The sequence below is a fragment of the Parasteatoda tepidariorum genome, chromosome 1 (assembly GCF_982258835.1).
Source record: "Parasteatoda tepidariorum strain Cologne lab strain chromosome 1, Ptep-v5.0, whole genome shotgun sequence".
In the NCBI taxonomy this organism is placed as follows: domain Eukaryota; kingdom Metazoa; phylum Arthropoda; class Arachnida; order Araneae; family Theridiidae; genus Parasteatoda; species Parasteatoda tepidariorum.
In genome coordinates, this window is record NC_141755.1 from 28,000,970 (window position 1) to 28,018,062 (window position 17,093).

General features: G+C 26.7%; 1 protein-coding gene across 4 annotated transcripts in view; it reads right to left on the minus strand.

Moving 5' to 3' along the window:
* Nucleotides 1-12,044, minus strand: part of tn (tripartite motif containing protein thin) — a 33,788-nt gene extending 21,744 nt beyond the window's left edge. The window contains exon 1 of one of the 4 annotated variants that reach the window (XR_015432984.1): nucleotides 11,704-12,044. The gene's annotated coding sequence lies outside the window, so the exon portion shown is untranslated. The remainder of the gene's footprint in view (nucleotides 1-11,703) is intronic. The other 3 variants (XM_087160854.1, XM_087160847.1, XM_087160866.1) reach the window with 3 other exon arrangements.
* Nucleotides 12,045-17,093: the final 5,049 nt, after the last annotated feature.

Consider the following 17,093-nt stretch of genomic DNA (forward strand, 5'->3'; position numbering starts at 1 on the left):
ATTATTTATTTATTATTGTTACCTTTGAGCAGAAGATAATAAATTAAAACATATAAATTCTATTAATACATTTTTCTTAAACGCACTCTATCATGCACCTCATATTTTTTTTTTTTAAGTTAGAAAAATCGGTCCATGGTACAGCTGTACTTTGGACCAGTGGATGTTGCTCCTTGGATGGCACTCATTTCGAATTCTGTTCTTCGAAACTTGTTAGTTGATTAAATTTGGATATTCAGGCAACTGAAACTCTGTTTTTCAAGTCACTTTGCATAAGCTAAATGAAGTCAAATACATTATAAACGTAATAGCAAATATTTCATTGAAATATGTATTTCAAACATTTTTTGTATAACTGCATCAAGAACATTAACTTATTTACATTTTGTGAGCGGGCAAGTTCACCAAGAAATATGTTTGTACTGACAGGACTTGTTGCACATACCTTGGATTGGTCTAATGTACATTACTGAGACAAGTCCAATGTACATCAAAAATATATGATTTTTCTTAAAATTTTTTATTTTATCTTAAAGAGAATTAGATTTTGGTACTCGTCTATCTTAGTTCTGTTTTTAAATGTAAGTTTCACGGGCTTCCATTTTCAAATCAAACTGATTGAAAAAAATTACTTAGCTTATAGAAATTCAAGATATTGTTCCTGCACATGCTTAGAAAAACTGAAATGGTCCCAAATATAGCAGATAGTATTTGTTGTTACAAGTGTCAACTATGTATTTATGCAGAAATTCTTCATTAAAGATGCAACTATTTACTCTTGTCCAAGGTACAACACTACGAATTTGTTATTTTGTTTTTGTTTATGGACGAACTCTTCGATGAAATTTAGTAAAAATATCAAATAATGAATCCAAATCAGTTTTGCCTACTTCAATATGCAGTCGATTAAAAATTTTCAAAATTCCGTTTCCTCTCCCCTCAAAATTTACTTATTGAAATTCTGTTGACGTGAAAAAAACAAAAACTTTTTATTACTGATTGCCTATATTTAAAATTAAAACTTTATTGAGATACGAAATGAGGAGGCCAAAATGCAAATCAATGACCAATTTAAAAATATTATCATTATATATAACTTACATGAAATTAAGTCCATGCATCTAAGTCCTTCAATTTGACCCAGATTTATATTAAAGTGTTTTTGTCATGGAGAATAAATACAATGAATTTGAAGAAAATTGAATATTGATTTTAATGTAAAAGAAGCTTAAAAAACAAATAAATAAATTAAATAATAATAAAATTTTCAACTAAATAAATAAATTTATAAAAATTCACCTTGCAATTAAACGCATTAATCAGAAAAGTTTTTATCATTATTTGCAATCTTTTACTACATTAATATCGTTATTCCACCAATTCTATAACTCTTTGAATTGTATATATTACATATCTTAGATATTGACATGATTATATATATATATATATATATATATATATAAGTTCAAAATGAAGAATAAAAACAAAGAAAAATTATAGACATATGAAAAAAAGGGGGTGGGAAATAATAAGTAAAAAAAATAAACAACATTTTACTAAAAAAAAAAAAAAAAAAAAAAAAAATTAAATGTTAATTAAAAAACCGGAAGAAAAAACCGGGAAAAAAAAGATATAATCTTTTCTTCAGCCCACACGATTATATCCGCAAAACAGAGTGCTTTCTGATATTGTATCAATAAAGCCAGAGCAAAATATATTAATACAATAGTGTGAGGAGCACTCAAAAATTTTTTTTTATAAAATAACTGCATAAAAATAGATCAGCGCATATACTTAAGCGCAATAAATGAAACTTATTGTTTTTCTTAACTTTCTTAGTGTTTTCTTGTATTTATATATATATATATATATATATATATATATATATATATATATATATATATATATATATATATATATATATATATATATATATATATATATATATATATATATATATATATATATATATATATATATACACTACCGGTCAAAAGTTTGCGAAAATTTTGAAATCTACAAAAAAAAGTTCTAAATTCAAATGTTCATAGAACTACGAAAAATCTTTCAAATTGCATAAAAATTTCATATGTTCTAAGGTGATCCCTCTACAGTTTGTTACATATGATCAAATTGCAATACTTTGTTTTTTGCGAACTGAATCCAGCTTTTCATCACGGATTGTTCTTATGGTGAAAAAAGTTGTTAAGTTTGAACACTTGCCAAACTTGCAAAAAGTATTTTTTGTACTTTCTGTTAATAGAAAATAGTTATTTGAACAGTTCTATGTAAGCTCTCAAAATTTCAAATCTATTTGATTTTTTTTGACGAAGTTATAGAATTTTGAAAAACATGTGTACTTCTCTCGATTTTTAAGCATTCCACATTTGCGGTCCTTTGGTCTATACATCTTCGACCAAAGAACTTTTTAATTTTAATGTTTTCTATATTTTCAAATAATTAATATTGATTATAAAACAAATATTCTTATTTATTATTGTAATTATTGTTACTGCAAAGAATTTATTATGAATATAATTAAAACAATATCTCATAGATTCCACATTTCATCGAAAATTTGTTTGTTCTTGCAAACGATGCTCTGATATTTGAATCGAAGACAGTTATGGGACATTTTACAACCGGAATGGAACTCTATATCACTTGAAGTGATTAATGGTTTATTAGAACGAATGCTATACATATGTAAGGCTATAATAAAAGCAAAAGATGGATGGTTCGAGGAATCTAAGATTTAAATGTTAATTTATTTAATTACAAAATACGAATAAGAATATGTTAAATATTTGACCTATTGTTAAATATTTGAAATATTGAAATATTTGTAAATGAAATAGTTTAATGAAAATGCAAATTTTTTATACTATTGTTATTATTTTTTTAGAATTATTTATGTAATTATTGTTATAACTTTTTTATTTTAATTTAATATAAAGTAAAAATATCACAACAAAACTAATATATGTAAGCAATAAATATAAACAATAATAAGTACAATAATGAATAAGAGTATTTGTTTTATAATAAATATTAATTATTTGAAAATATAGAAAACATAAAAATTAAAAAGTTCTTTGATAGAAGATGTATAGACCAGAAGATTGCATATGTGGAATGCTCAAAAATAGAGAGAAGTACACATGTTTTTCAAAATTCTATAACTTCGTCAAAACAAATCGAATCGATTTGAAATTTTGAGGGCTTACATAGAACTGTTGAAATAACTATTTTCTATTAACAGAAAGTACAAAAAATACTTTTTGCAAGTTTGGCAAGTGTTCAAACTTAACAACTTTTTTCACCATAAGAACAATCCGTGATGAAAAGCTGGATTCAGTTCGCAAAAAACAAAGTATTGCAATTTGATCATAAGTAACTAACAGTAGAGGGTTCACTTCAGAACATATCAAATTTTCATGCCATTTGAATGATTTTTCGCAGTTCTATGAACATTTAAATTTAGACCTTTTCTTTGCAGATTTCAAAATTTTCGCAAACTTTTGACCGGTAGTGTATATATATATATATATATATATATATATATATGTATATATGTATATATATATATATATATATATATATATATATATATATATATATATATATATATATATATATATATATATATATATATATATATATATATATATATATATATATATATATATATATATATATATATATATATATATATATATATATATATATATATATATATATATATATATATATATATATATATATATATATATATATATATATATATATATATATATATATATATATATTACAGTTACAGAAAAATCTATTAAGTTGATCACCTGTGTAAAAGGCCGCGACCTAACTTAGGTGCCCAGTTTCAGGATCAGATCACCCGAGTAAATTGATTACCTATCATTTCTCCTTTATAAGTTGATCTTTTGTCTAATTCAAGCATTAAATTGTTGACCCATAAATGGCCAACTTACGCAGGCTTCCCTGCTTTAGCAATAGTTTTCTTTTCAAATGCCAAGATTTTGTATGCTTTTGCCTTTAGTGACTTCAAAGTTCAAAAATTAAATCGCCCAACATACCCGGCCAGGTATATAAATATTCAAAACCATAAAATACTAAAATCGCCAATATGCCAGATGGGGCGACTAAACAAAAACTAAGAGGGAGGGAAAAAAAAGATTATTTTAAAATATTTAATTTGACCTAAATATTATTGAATTCAATTATATAAAAGGGAATTTATTAAATTGAATTAACTTATTCTTTGTTATTCCCTTAGTCATGCTTATTTTTATTTAAAAAGAATTACCTCATTTGCTGGTCAAAACAAAATTAATGTTTTTAACATCGTTGTTGTATGGAACATGTTGAAGAGCATGCACTTAATGACAGTACATAATAATTTTAATATCAATTCTTTGCTAATAATAACGTAATGCATTAACTGTATCAGTGATTATTCGTGCTTAATACTTTCTTGTTGATGCAGAGTGTAAAAGTGTTAATGTAGATATATTGCTGTTATTAGTATTTTTGTAACAAATTAATAATAAAACTGAAGTAAAAGATGTTCGAGATGACGATTTAAGGAGAGTTTTTTTAAAGATTTAATGGAGTCATGATAGATTCCTGATGAAACGAAATAGTTTATCCAGGTTGCGAATCATCCGAGAGATACTAAAACACATAAAAAAATTCAAATGAATCTATGATTTTGTGATTAACCTGGAACTCATGAAGTTCTCATATAAAATTAATCTTCTTCTTTTCTATTAGCACTACAGCCCATGGTGAGCCTTAGCCTCCAGACAGCTCAGTCCCTGACCTTGTTCTTCCAAAAAATTTTTGAGTTCATTCGCTTTCTTCTGAACTGATTATTGTGAAACAGTTTTACATTTTGTATTTATTATTAAAATTTGCAAAAACTGGGATATTCGTTTCAGTGGGGCTAGACACTTTTCTGATAATCGAGAATCAGCTACGTAGTTGTTTAATTACAATTCAATTGACAATTGTATCAAGCAAACATTTTTATACTTCACCAATCGAATGGATATCAAGTTTTATATGAATTGTTAGCTTGTTTCTGAGTAATGTAAAGTAAAAATGATTTTAATTTCAAATTATTCTACCAAGTATAAAGTGTGATAGTTTTAACTTTGATACCATTCAAAATATAAAAACAAAATCATTTACAAAATGCGGAACTGTTGTATTGAATATCGTGTTTACTAATAAAACTCAAAAATTGCTCCGGTTTTCTAAATATTGCTGTCGCTTTTTTAATTTTTATTCGTCTTACGTAAGGAGACTAGTGTCCTCAAAAAACTGTTCGCACATTTTTCTAAAAAAACATTCGAGAGCTCACTTGTTCAGCTTTTCGAAAAAGTTATTTCCGTTATCGAATCCTTGCGAGGAATCTCTGTTCTAGGAATATTGATTTGGAAAGATCAAGTAGTTAGTTTTCAAAAATAAATTTTATTACCAGGCTTCTTGAGGACGTTGGTCAGCTTAGTCTAACGAACAAAGTAGAACGATATTTGCGATTTAGGATATTGGAAAGAGTTGAAATTTATCTACCACTTGAGTTTTGGTAGAATTCCACTAGAGCGCTTTTACGTAAAAATGAAACATTTAATTTAGTGTATGCACAGTGCTAAAAAGAAAGAAAAAAGAAGAAAGAATGAAAAGAGAAAACGGACCATCTAAAATAATTATTGATTTAATGTTTGGATTTTCATCTTCTAGAACACAATCTTAATCGTTTTAGGGGGTGACCTCAAATATGCTGATTAAATAATGCAAACGATATTTTAGGTTACGAAATCAGACTCAAAAACGTACTTTCTCTGAATAAATATACATTTTTTTCTCCAACGGAATCGGTTTTCTGACCCCCAAAATATAAGGGGTAGACGCAATCATGGAAATATGGTCACTATAGTTTGGTCACGAGAAAGATTCAATGTTTGAACCCCTTATTGTTAATTCTCTTTTTTTTTTGGTTATATCACTATATCTCGAGAACTTTTTGAGCTAATTAAGAAAATTTTACACAAAATTGTAAATTTCGTTTATTTGAAGATAATTTCATGCAAAAAAGTAAATTTTAGCAATATTTATTATTTTTATTATTTTATTTAATAATAGTCGAGAAAAATTTGAAAAATAAATGTATAAATTTGAATTGTAAAATGAACGCATAATTTTTTTACATCATTTCGAAATTTGTAATTTTACATGGCGAAACACAAATTTTGAGCGTAATCGGTTGAATAGTTCCTGAGAAATCAAATTTTTAAAAAAGTAGTATATTTAAAATTATTAAGCAAATATCTTAATTTCTGCAATCTAAGTGCTTGAAAAGAAATAATTTAATTACAAATCAGTTAAAAGGAACATGTTTTCAAGGTGGAAACTTAAGCGCCTAACAGATTTACCCTTTTGTACCAAATAGTGTCCTTTTAAATGAATGACTCCTTTTATCAAAAATGAAAAAAAGTAATTCATTATTAGAATTTATTTTTGAGAAACTAATTGTTTGACTACCATAACATGTGAATAATTTGAATATTCATATTTAGATCTGACGAAGCACTTTGTCTTTTTAATCTAAGAGAAAAGTAAAGTAAACGAATGAAAGCGAATGGTGAAAAGAATCACTCTTAAGGTAAAAGAATGAAATATTTACTTGGTATAAACAAATTTGTATTGCCAAATTTTCATATATAGGTATTTTTTGTATATAGTCTACCTTTTTGTGGTAGAGTATTTATCAAATAAATCTTATTTGCTGATATAAAAAAAAAAATTAAGATACACATTCTACTACAGTTAGAAAAATTCTTGCACTTTAATCAGAAAGTTAGCTTCTTATAGTTCTTCTCTTATGATTCTTCTGTAAGGTTTCTTTTAAAAAGTGTGTTGCACAATGTGCATAACTCCCAACTCACAAAGTTTTCTCAGACGAATTTGATTTCGAAATTTAAAGTCGATGGAAAATGGGAAAAGCGGTGTAAAAAGATTGATGAAACAAAATATTCGAAACTATTCCAATCTACTAAAGATATTTGAAAAAGTTACAGCTAATAGATACAGAAGTTAAAACTAATTCACCTTCCTGCTTGTTCTTGATTTAAGAAATTTGATTTAAATTTATTTTGATCACCACCGCTTGAAAATAATTAAAACAGACATACTGGACGCTTTATAATAATCTTATGGATACAAAGCAATTTCCACTCTCAATTATCAATGTAATATTAATTTTATTTCTACCATGAAAAAAAAATCCACATGAAGTATCAATATTGGCCGCTATTAATGTATCATTTTGTACCAGATGATAAAAAATATTATTATTTTTTACAAAAATTCCTTTCTTACATGTTTGAATGCTAACGTAAGAGAAAGCTAAAATTAAAATGTTAAAATTACTATGCTTAAAGCGATCAAAAGTACATTTCTTTTACTTCGTAAATTTTTTTTTAAAGTATAATTTATCAATATTTTTAGTCACTGAAGAAAGCAATAATTCTTATAAATGTATGGTGTCGAACAAAACTGCTTTTTCATCGAAATGATTGCTTCAGTTTGGCTGACATATTGGCTGCTTTTCAAAATGGGATGATGCCAATAATTTCTTGCAACGGAACTCCCACACATACTTAACAGACAGTATCTATTTTTCGAAGTAAAATAACCTTTATAATCAGATCAACCAGGTTATAATCGGCTGGATATATAAAACAATGGAGTGAGAAACAATGACAAGTCTCATTTTTAAAATTTTTTTATAACCTAGTAAAATAAAAGGAGTCGCAAAATTTCTTCGGTTCCAAAGAACACTCAACGCCATTGCGACTATCAAAAAATAATTTTCTTTAAAAGTATTTATAAATTTAAAACAAATTATATAATTTTATTCGTGATCGAATTGCTTTTTTTAATAAAATATTAAATGTATTTTAATGCCGTTTATAACACTGAAATTATTGTTAAAAATTTAATGTATTTTAATATTCTTTATAATATTTTACTTGGAACTGAGTGAATTTGATCTCGATTGGAAATTTTAATTATCACACTGGTTTAATGTTATACACTTAATTTATTATGAAATGGTATAGTTACAAAAAAAAAGCAATATTTATAATCTATTAAAGCAGAAAAACCTGATAAAATAATAAAAAGATTCAAATAATCACTTTGAAATTTCACTAATAAGCATAATCGAACAGTTAGAAATATCGCAAAATTAAATTACAACTACAAATTTATGTATTTAGAAGAATATCAAGCAATTGAAATTTTATAAAAAGAAAAAACTTTTATTAATTTCCTTTTTATCATCCCGGTAGTAGAATACTAAGTGGATCTGCAGCTCTGTCCTAGTACTTAAAAATTTATCTTCGATCTCAGACAGAGAATATTATTTTGAAAATTCAGTTTCAGTTTCAACTTATGTTCAGATTCATTTTTCGAATTTATCTTGTTTAAATTTAAGTTGAGTTTTTAGCAGAGATAAAAAAAAAATGAACAAAGTACCTTTATAATGAAAGGTAATGAATAATTACCTTTAGTTTTAGGCGGCGTTCTCTGGATTCAACTATGTAATTCCCATATTTGTTTGCGCGTTAAAAATAATAATTATAATCTGCAGATGACGTAATCATCTGCAAAACTCACTGAAGTGTTTTAGGGTTCTCGTTTCCGGTCTTAAAACAAATCATAGCCTACCCCATTAATAGGCAGACACAAAAAGTCGTATAATATGAAAAACACTTACATGAAAAAAGTAGTAGAACGTATTTGTTTATTCCAGATAGATAGTTCTTTCTGTAACCTACCAGTTCAGTTTTGAGAATTTATCGCACCCTAATATCAGATATATACCTAAATATTTACATCGTTAATCTATTATAGTAAATATAATTATCTTGTCTCTGAAAACCAAATACAAATAGTGAACTACTTGTGCTACCACTTTTTTCTTCATTGTAAAAGGAATGATAAAAAACCGTCTTTTTTAAAGAACACTAGGCACAAATGGGTTAAACAAGAATGCCACAGGCGATTAAAAATATAAAAGGTGGTAGAAGATTATATTCATTTTCATTTATTTATTATCTTCTTAATTAGTCAATCATGACTACCACTAGGACTTGCACTTAAAATAATTCATATTTAAAGCAAAATTTTTCTTTGCACTCATTTTCAATCGTAAACTAAAAAGAAATATGAAAATAAAAATTCCTTATTTTAATTTTTTTTAATTAAAGTTTTGAATTTTATCAGTCACCACTTTTTGCATTTTAGTTGCCCGTGGCAACCCTGGTTAACATAACTGTAGCTGTCTGGTTTATTGAAGTTCGCGTCATGTGCTTTGCTAGTCAAATAAGAATGCACGAAATGTTCAATGTTATCTTCTACAGGATTTTAATAGAATGATTGAAGTTGCATCACTTTTATAAAGAAAAATAGGGCAATTAAGCAAATAATACATATTTTTTGTATGAAATTACACAACTTTTACAATAAATGACATATTTAACAAGTTAGTTGGCTTCACTTTTTAAACAATTATAAATTATTAAACCACGTCTCTTTATTTTATTTTTTTGGTATGCTATATTTAATTTCACATATTGTTTTGTTATTGTTACAACATGTTTGCAAAACACTAGCCTTGACCATTGATAACGTAGCTCGAATTGATAATAAAAATTATTTGGCAAATTTTTATAATTATTTTTTTATATAATATTTCTAATTTATTGCAGTAAAGTAATTTATTGGAATAGAAGTTCATCCTTTAAAAATAATCAATTTTCTTTAATGTAATATACATAAAAATAACCGTGGAATGACATTACATCTAATATTACATTTGATAATACATAAAATACGAAAAATTTCTTATAAATAAAATTTGCATGAAAAAAAAGTAATAAAAATAGAAATTGAAAATTTTAATGCAAAAGAAACTCTAATGAATAAATTGATTGAATTTTGATAATTATTTTGATAAGCGTCTTCACAACTGCATAGATGATTTATAATAAATATTGTTTAAAAAACCTGTTTTAGAGCTTACAATTAAATTCATCTACTTTCATAAATTATTTTTATATCTTTAATTATTTATTTAACGAACAAAAAAAATTATATTGTCCCCATAGGTCAGTTCAAGATTCCTTTTAAATTTTTGAACAAGTCTGTATTCACCTACTTGCTTTCCAAAACAGAGCATTCACTAATTGCGCAGCAATCAAAGAAATAAAAATAAAATAAAGTAAAATAAAATAAAATAAACATATTTTTTTTACAGAAGAGCTACTCTTATGCTTCCCAATACTTTATTAGGAAATGAAAACAACTTTAATCAAGATTCCAGCATTTTAATGTTTGAATAGTATCAGCGACGAAAATTTTTTAGCTAAATTTTAAATTATAAAATTAGTAAAATGTGCTTTTGACCTGAATATGGAATAATAATACAGTTCTGCATTAAAGTACAGTGTGTGTATTTGAATTAAAATTTTAATTCGATGATTGATAAATAAATGAAAAATGCCGTTTTCCACCAAATCATAGTACATTACAAAACTTGCAAAATTTTATTTGAAAATTTAGTGAACAATAGTAAACATGTAAAGCTATGAAAAATACTATTGACATTTTCATCAATGTAAGAGTTCTTTCAAAGTGAATGGAAAAACAGATTTGATAAAAAAATAATTAATAGGTTGCTGAAACAGTTATTGAATGTGAAAGGTATTGAAGACCAATCACAAATCCATCAAGCTGTGATTAGAAAACATTAGTTAAAAGATATTACAAATTAAAATACTAGAGAGAATAAACTTCATTTGCCACTTGATACATTTTTATATTTGTTTAAGTCGAAACTGATCACTTATTATATCATACTATCATGGGTTATATATTTATTCAAATTGAGACTGGTCATGATTATTAAGGATTATGTGTGTTAATTTTTTTATTTAACACAAAGCAACTGCCAAGTATATAAATAAAGCTATGTAAAATAAATGGTTGTATTTAAGTATTGAAAGAAAAACATTCATAAATCAGAGTTTTTTTCGGGCCTTGTAAAATTAAAGAAGTAATCATTTTATGATGAAACTACTAACATTTTTTCCATTTTTGGCAACGCTGCAATATTTAAAGCTTAGACGACGCATAATAGGCATCACATCAACATAGATTTCCGTAGAATAGTGGTCAGTGGTCAAAAATATGTCCAAGTATCTAACGACTCTTGGACATATGAGTTAATTTTTTATGGTAGTGGAACATTAACGTAAACCAAATATATTATGATTTTATAAACACGTTCACTTAAAACTTCACCTTAAAAATACAGTTTTATAGCTTTTCTCGTTTAAACTTTCATAAGTCATTTTTATTTGAATATTTTTTGAAATCTTATGCCTTCGAAACATTTTATAAAAATAATTATAGATAAAATGATATAAACTATCGAATCAAATAATAATGTATAACTTCATACAGTCTTAATAATCAAAAAGATTTAATAAACAAATAATATCCACGGAGCCTGTTAAAATAAATACATTGACATTTTTTTAAAGACGTAATAATTTACAAATTTAAGTTATATGTAAGCTATAAGCTCGTTAGAAGTTCAATAAATTTACTCACTTTCGATATTTGACGGAGCTGGATCAATCCTATTTGCCTTGTCGCGAGTCTTGAAGAGTTGTGGTGCCGCGGAAAACCTTCTTTAGGATCTTCCACGAAGGGCCGGCTGGCATCCAATGTCAGGCGCTATATTGGGATCACGGTACTCCAAAAATATCTCAAACAGCAACGCTCGCTGCCACGAGCTACTAAACTACCTTGCAAAAGTTCACCGTCTTAGAACAGACTCCCTCGCTTCTATTTTACGTCATTTGCTGATGTCGGAAGATTTCTTCTTCTTCAAAAAAAGAAGAAATCGAGAAACGAATCCTTTCAGAAATTAATATTTAATCTCTGTGTCCCCATTACAGTATTACGTGAATACTACCATGGATTGATGTCTTCCGGGTCTGTAGGGTAACCAACAGTTTGGCAGTTGGCACTGGAATTGTGGGCGATTGTTTACGCAAAGTAATTACGCCGGATGAAATTGTTTATAAAAAGCAATGAGAGAACATGACTTGACAATAATGTCTGTGGCGAATTAGTTGTAAATTTATCGAAGTTTTATTAAGAAAGGGTATTTATATTTTGTTTTAGACTAACTGAATACCCCTTCTCCTTACTGGTTAAATTAAACAAATAGCAAGTTATCAATGAATCGGCATTAATTAACACTCTGTAATCACGTATAAACTGCAAGGCATATGTCATATCACGAAAAAGAAACTGAACCAATTTAATTCTTTTTTTTGGTTGCACTCACTTTTATTCGGTAACTTTACATCATTAGATTAACAAAATCGTGTTTACAAAAATTCAATTTATCCAAAAAAAAAAAAAAAAGAAAGAATGATCACTATATTACTCAGCACCGAAAAATTTTTAGGTATAAAAATTTTTAAATTTCTTTAAAAAATTTAATTTTATGTAACTGAATTCAAAATTTGCACGAAATCAATTAAATAGTTCATGTGAAATCGAATTTCAAATTTCTGACATTTTTAAAATTCAATTTTGGCGTACGTTTCGAAATCAATTGACAAGGTCCAAGTTTGTTTTCGCCGAGCACGAAGCAGGATGACACAGGATGAAACATTCCGCAGAAATAGAAATTAACTTTTATAAAAAGATATATGTTTTTAGTTTCATAATAAAGATGGTTGCCTTTTCATAAAAATATTTACAATTGAATTAACTAATTTAATAAAACTCGCTTCAACTGCAATAAGTCTTGTTCGAAATCATATTCTTCCTGTGCTGTTTGTTTGTTTAATTAACAAACTAATTTTATTTTAAGAAATATTGTATAGACGAATCCTAATTTAATGATTCTTACTTTATATTGCATTGTAAAAATAAATTTACTGACTCTTATGTGTATCACATCTTACTGAAATTATAAATTTTTGTGTTATTAAATAACACGTTTACACTTAGTAGTCTGAAAGAACATTTTTTGTGTTGTGAAACACGTACATCCAAGAGTTACGTATAGTGTCGACTGGTTTAACCTAGTTGGTAGGACATATAGCCCATGTCCAAGAGATCATGAGTTTGATCCCCACCGGTTGAAGACGGTGAAGTAAATGGGGACTGGTGCACGTCAAATCTGTCGAGTCATGAAGTCCTCCGAATTACCATAACATCTCAAAACCTCTGGGGGTAACGAATTGGAGATTAATCGTTCGCTGATTCAGGTCAAAATTACGATCTGGGGATGAATGAATGGATGAATTAATGGGTTCACCTTTTAAAAATGGGCTGTGACGTGTGAGTGGCTGATGATGTACTCTTGGTCACAGATGGCGCCATTAAAAAACAAGAAAGGCATCTTCTGCCTTAAATTCGCTTGGTTTCACTAATATGGCTTGTAGGCATTTGGTAAGGGGATTAGAAACAATATGGTGTTTTACTACTCTATTTTAGTGAATGGTAACTTTTTAGTACCATATTTAGCGTTGAGATACATGCATGGTATTTTATTACTCTATTTTAGCAAATGGTAACTTTTTAGTACCATTTGTAGTGTTGAGACAAACAAAACTTTTTCACCAAGTACATGCATTTACGGTACACATTTTCAAAGTACATACATTTTCAAACGGTGAACTTTTGTTTTTGTAAATGTTTAGCAACATGGAGAGAGCATTAAATTCACGCGATTTCATACTCGATTGTAAACAATCTACTAGAGATATCCAAAAAATGCCAAAATTGGTATTTTCGGACACGAAATTAACCCTCCAATGATATGAATTTTTCGAAACTTGGCTTAAGAATTCTTCCTTATTGGTGCTTAAATTGGACTTCTCTCTTTGAAATGTGTATAAACGTTTAATTTAGTGTTAAGTTGTGATAATGTGTTCTTTAATGCACAGTCCTATGAATTAAAGAACAAAGAACGAACTTTGAATATCGATATTAAAGAGAAAAATCGATATTAAGAAAAAAGTTGATTATTCAACTCAATTCAAGGTGGTGTTGTACCATAGTTTCTACGGTGAAGAATTATTCAAAGATTATTTCGTTTTTAAAATATAACGAACCACAATTTTTCTCATAAAGGTATTTTTCAATAAACTTTAATATTGAAATTCAAAGTTTAGTAAGTTGTGTCTGTATTTCAATAAAGAAGTCTGCACATCATATTAAACGAAAAAAATTGAATGAACTAAAATTTAACAAAGATAAACTCTTTAGAAGAAAAGGCATCTTTAAAATAAAGATGTAATGCAGTAACAGAATCAAAATATCTTACAGGAAATGCTAACCGCAAACAGTTTTTATAATCTGAGTAAAAAAGTACGTTATAAAATGATATAGTTATTACAAAATCACTTTATCGATTTAATAATTTTTTTCTAACTTTGTTATTAAGTAGAAGCTATAAAAATTTAAGGAAGCGTCTTTGAACTCACATCTTTAAAAGGCTTTCTTATTTTATTTTTAGTCTTAATTCAAAGATTTTAAATTAAAATTCATCTCATAATTTGTAAAACACATTAATAAATAGTGTTAAATTGAGGTACAAACGAATGGTTGAACTTATTTCAAAAATCCGAAAAAATTTCTTGTAATATTTATTAGTATCTTTTCAAAATAGGATCTTAAAAACATAGCAACCATTTTAATCTTAAAAATTTAGAAAAAAAGAATATCTGATTTTAATTATTTATGTTGAATTAAAAACCTTCATGATTAGCCTTCTGGGAAAACTTAATTGGTTATAATGTAATTCATAGGTACGTTTGAAAATTCATCGTTGTGTCTTTCCAATTTAAAATTTGAAGAACATCTTAATCCTTCAAGTTAGGGTTGAGCATAGGGTTGACTAGCCTAACTTGCAAATAAATAAATAAATTTAAATAAATAAATATAAATAAATTTAAATAAATAAATTTTAACTGAATATAAATGAATAAATATAAATAAATTTAAATAAATAAATTTTAACTGAATATAAATGAATAAATATAAATAAACAAATGTAAATAAATTTAAATACAAATAAATATATTTAAACAAATGAATGTAAATAAATTTAAATAAATTAATATAAATAAATTTAATTAAATGAATTCAAATAAATAAATTTAAATAAGTAAATTTAAATAAATGAATTTAAATAAATAAATTTAAATAAATAAATTTAAATAAATAAATTTAAATAAATGAATTTAAATAAATAAATTTAAAAATAAATTTAAATAAATAAATTAATTAATTAAATAAACAAATTAAATAAATAAATTAATTAAATAAACAAATTAAATAAATAAATTAATTAAATAATTTAATAAATATAATAAATTAAATAAATAAATTTATATAAGTAAATTAAATAAACAAGTTAAATAAATAAATTAATTAAATAATTAAATAAATTAAGTAAATCTCGGTTCAGAAGTCCCAGATGATTAGTTATGAGGCAGACTTTTGAAAAGTTCACTGGTAACCAAAAAAAGGGAAGACCTAACACCAAATGGATTGATTCTGAGGAAAAATATCTTGAAAAACCATGGGAGTTGGATAGAGAAACCTAGCGTCTGATTGCGTCAAATAGAAACTTGTTGCACTAGTTGGGTCTGCTCTTGCCTGTACTAGGTTGTCATGCTGATGGAAGAAGACATCAAAATAAAATAAACAAAATGAATCTATGATAATCAGACGATGGTGTGTTTAAACTGTTGTAAAATGAAAATAAAAAGAAATGTAAGAAAATATTTAAAAAAATTACAGCTCTCCGGCCATTAATTGCAAATCGTAATTTTACTAATATTAGGGACAACCATCCTCTGCAAGAGTGATAATTAAGAAATCCTCATACAAATATACTTCAATCAAAGAAAAAATGGGTAGTGGTGCTCTAAAATGTAATTAAATATTGACATTCATTCGATTTTTTTAAAAAAAAATTGTGACTTGTAGAAATCTGCATTCATAATTTTCATCAATTCATTTTTTGAAGGGTTTGAAATGACTTGCAGTAAAGTTATTTCACTTGTTCGCAGCAATATTGTGATTGCGGAAGAAAGTGAAGAGGAGCAAAAACCTCATCCCGGTGTTCAGAAGAGATGTTACTATTTTCATCCAAGAGTGGTAGGAGGCAAACATAAGAAATAGGTCGGGGATTTCCTGGCCTTGAGCCATAGCCAACAGGCAGAAGGATAACTCTTGAGGGACTGTACAAGGATGATGGTCATTCTCGTCAGCATCCCTTTTCCAATGTCAGTTGATCTCCCAAGAGGATCATCCATCACTCAACCATAAACTCATCCATCACTTCTCTTCGCCGGAGCAGTTGTTCAAAAAATTAATGCCAATTTTGGCGCAGTTTTTTTTTTTTTTATGAAAAAAATTTGGGTTCGTCAAAAAAAAAAACAGAATATTAAGTATAGATTTTTCAGATTATTATGCGAGTTTTTAATAAATGATAATGCTTATGTTATTTAAAGTTTTAAATGGATATTAAAAAAAAGAACGTTTCATCATGTTAGGTTAAGGCAGTGTTTCCCAAACTTATGATTTTTGAGTACCCTTTTTAAAGTTTTCGTAACGCTATGTACCACTAATAAAAAAAATTAATGCATTTTTTTAAAAAATGTATTTCTTTTTCTTTTTTGGTTCTAAGTTTTGTTAATAAGTTTATTTGCATCAGTGAGAAGGATGATATTGTTTTTGCTGTGATAAAAAAAATTGCACAAAAGTTGACTGTTCACAACTGGCTGTTCACACCACTAATTATTGACTATTAACTCTGAAAAAACAATAGCTAATAGTAAGATACGAAATCGTAGATTTTCATAACTGGCTTTGTTTCTAAATAAAACTCTTTTAAATTTTTGTTGTTGCAAGATATTTCGCATAAGAACGCGTACCTCCGCTAAACTGTTCCCGTACCCCTGGGA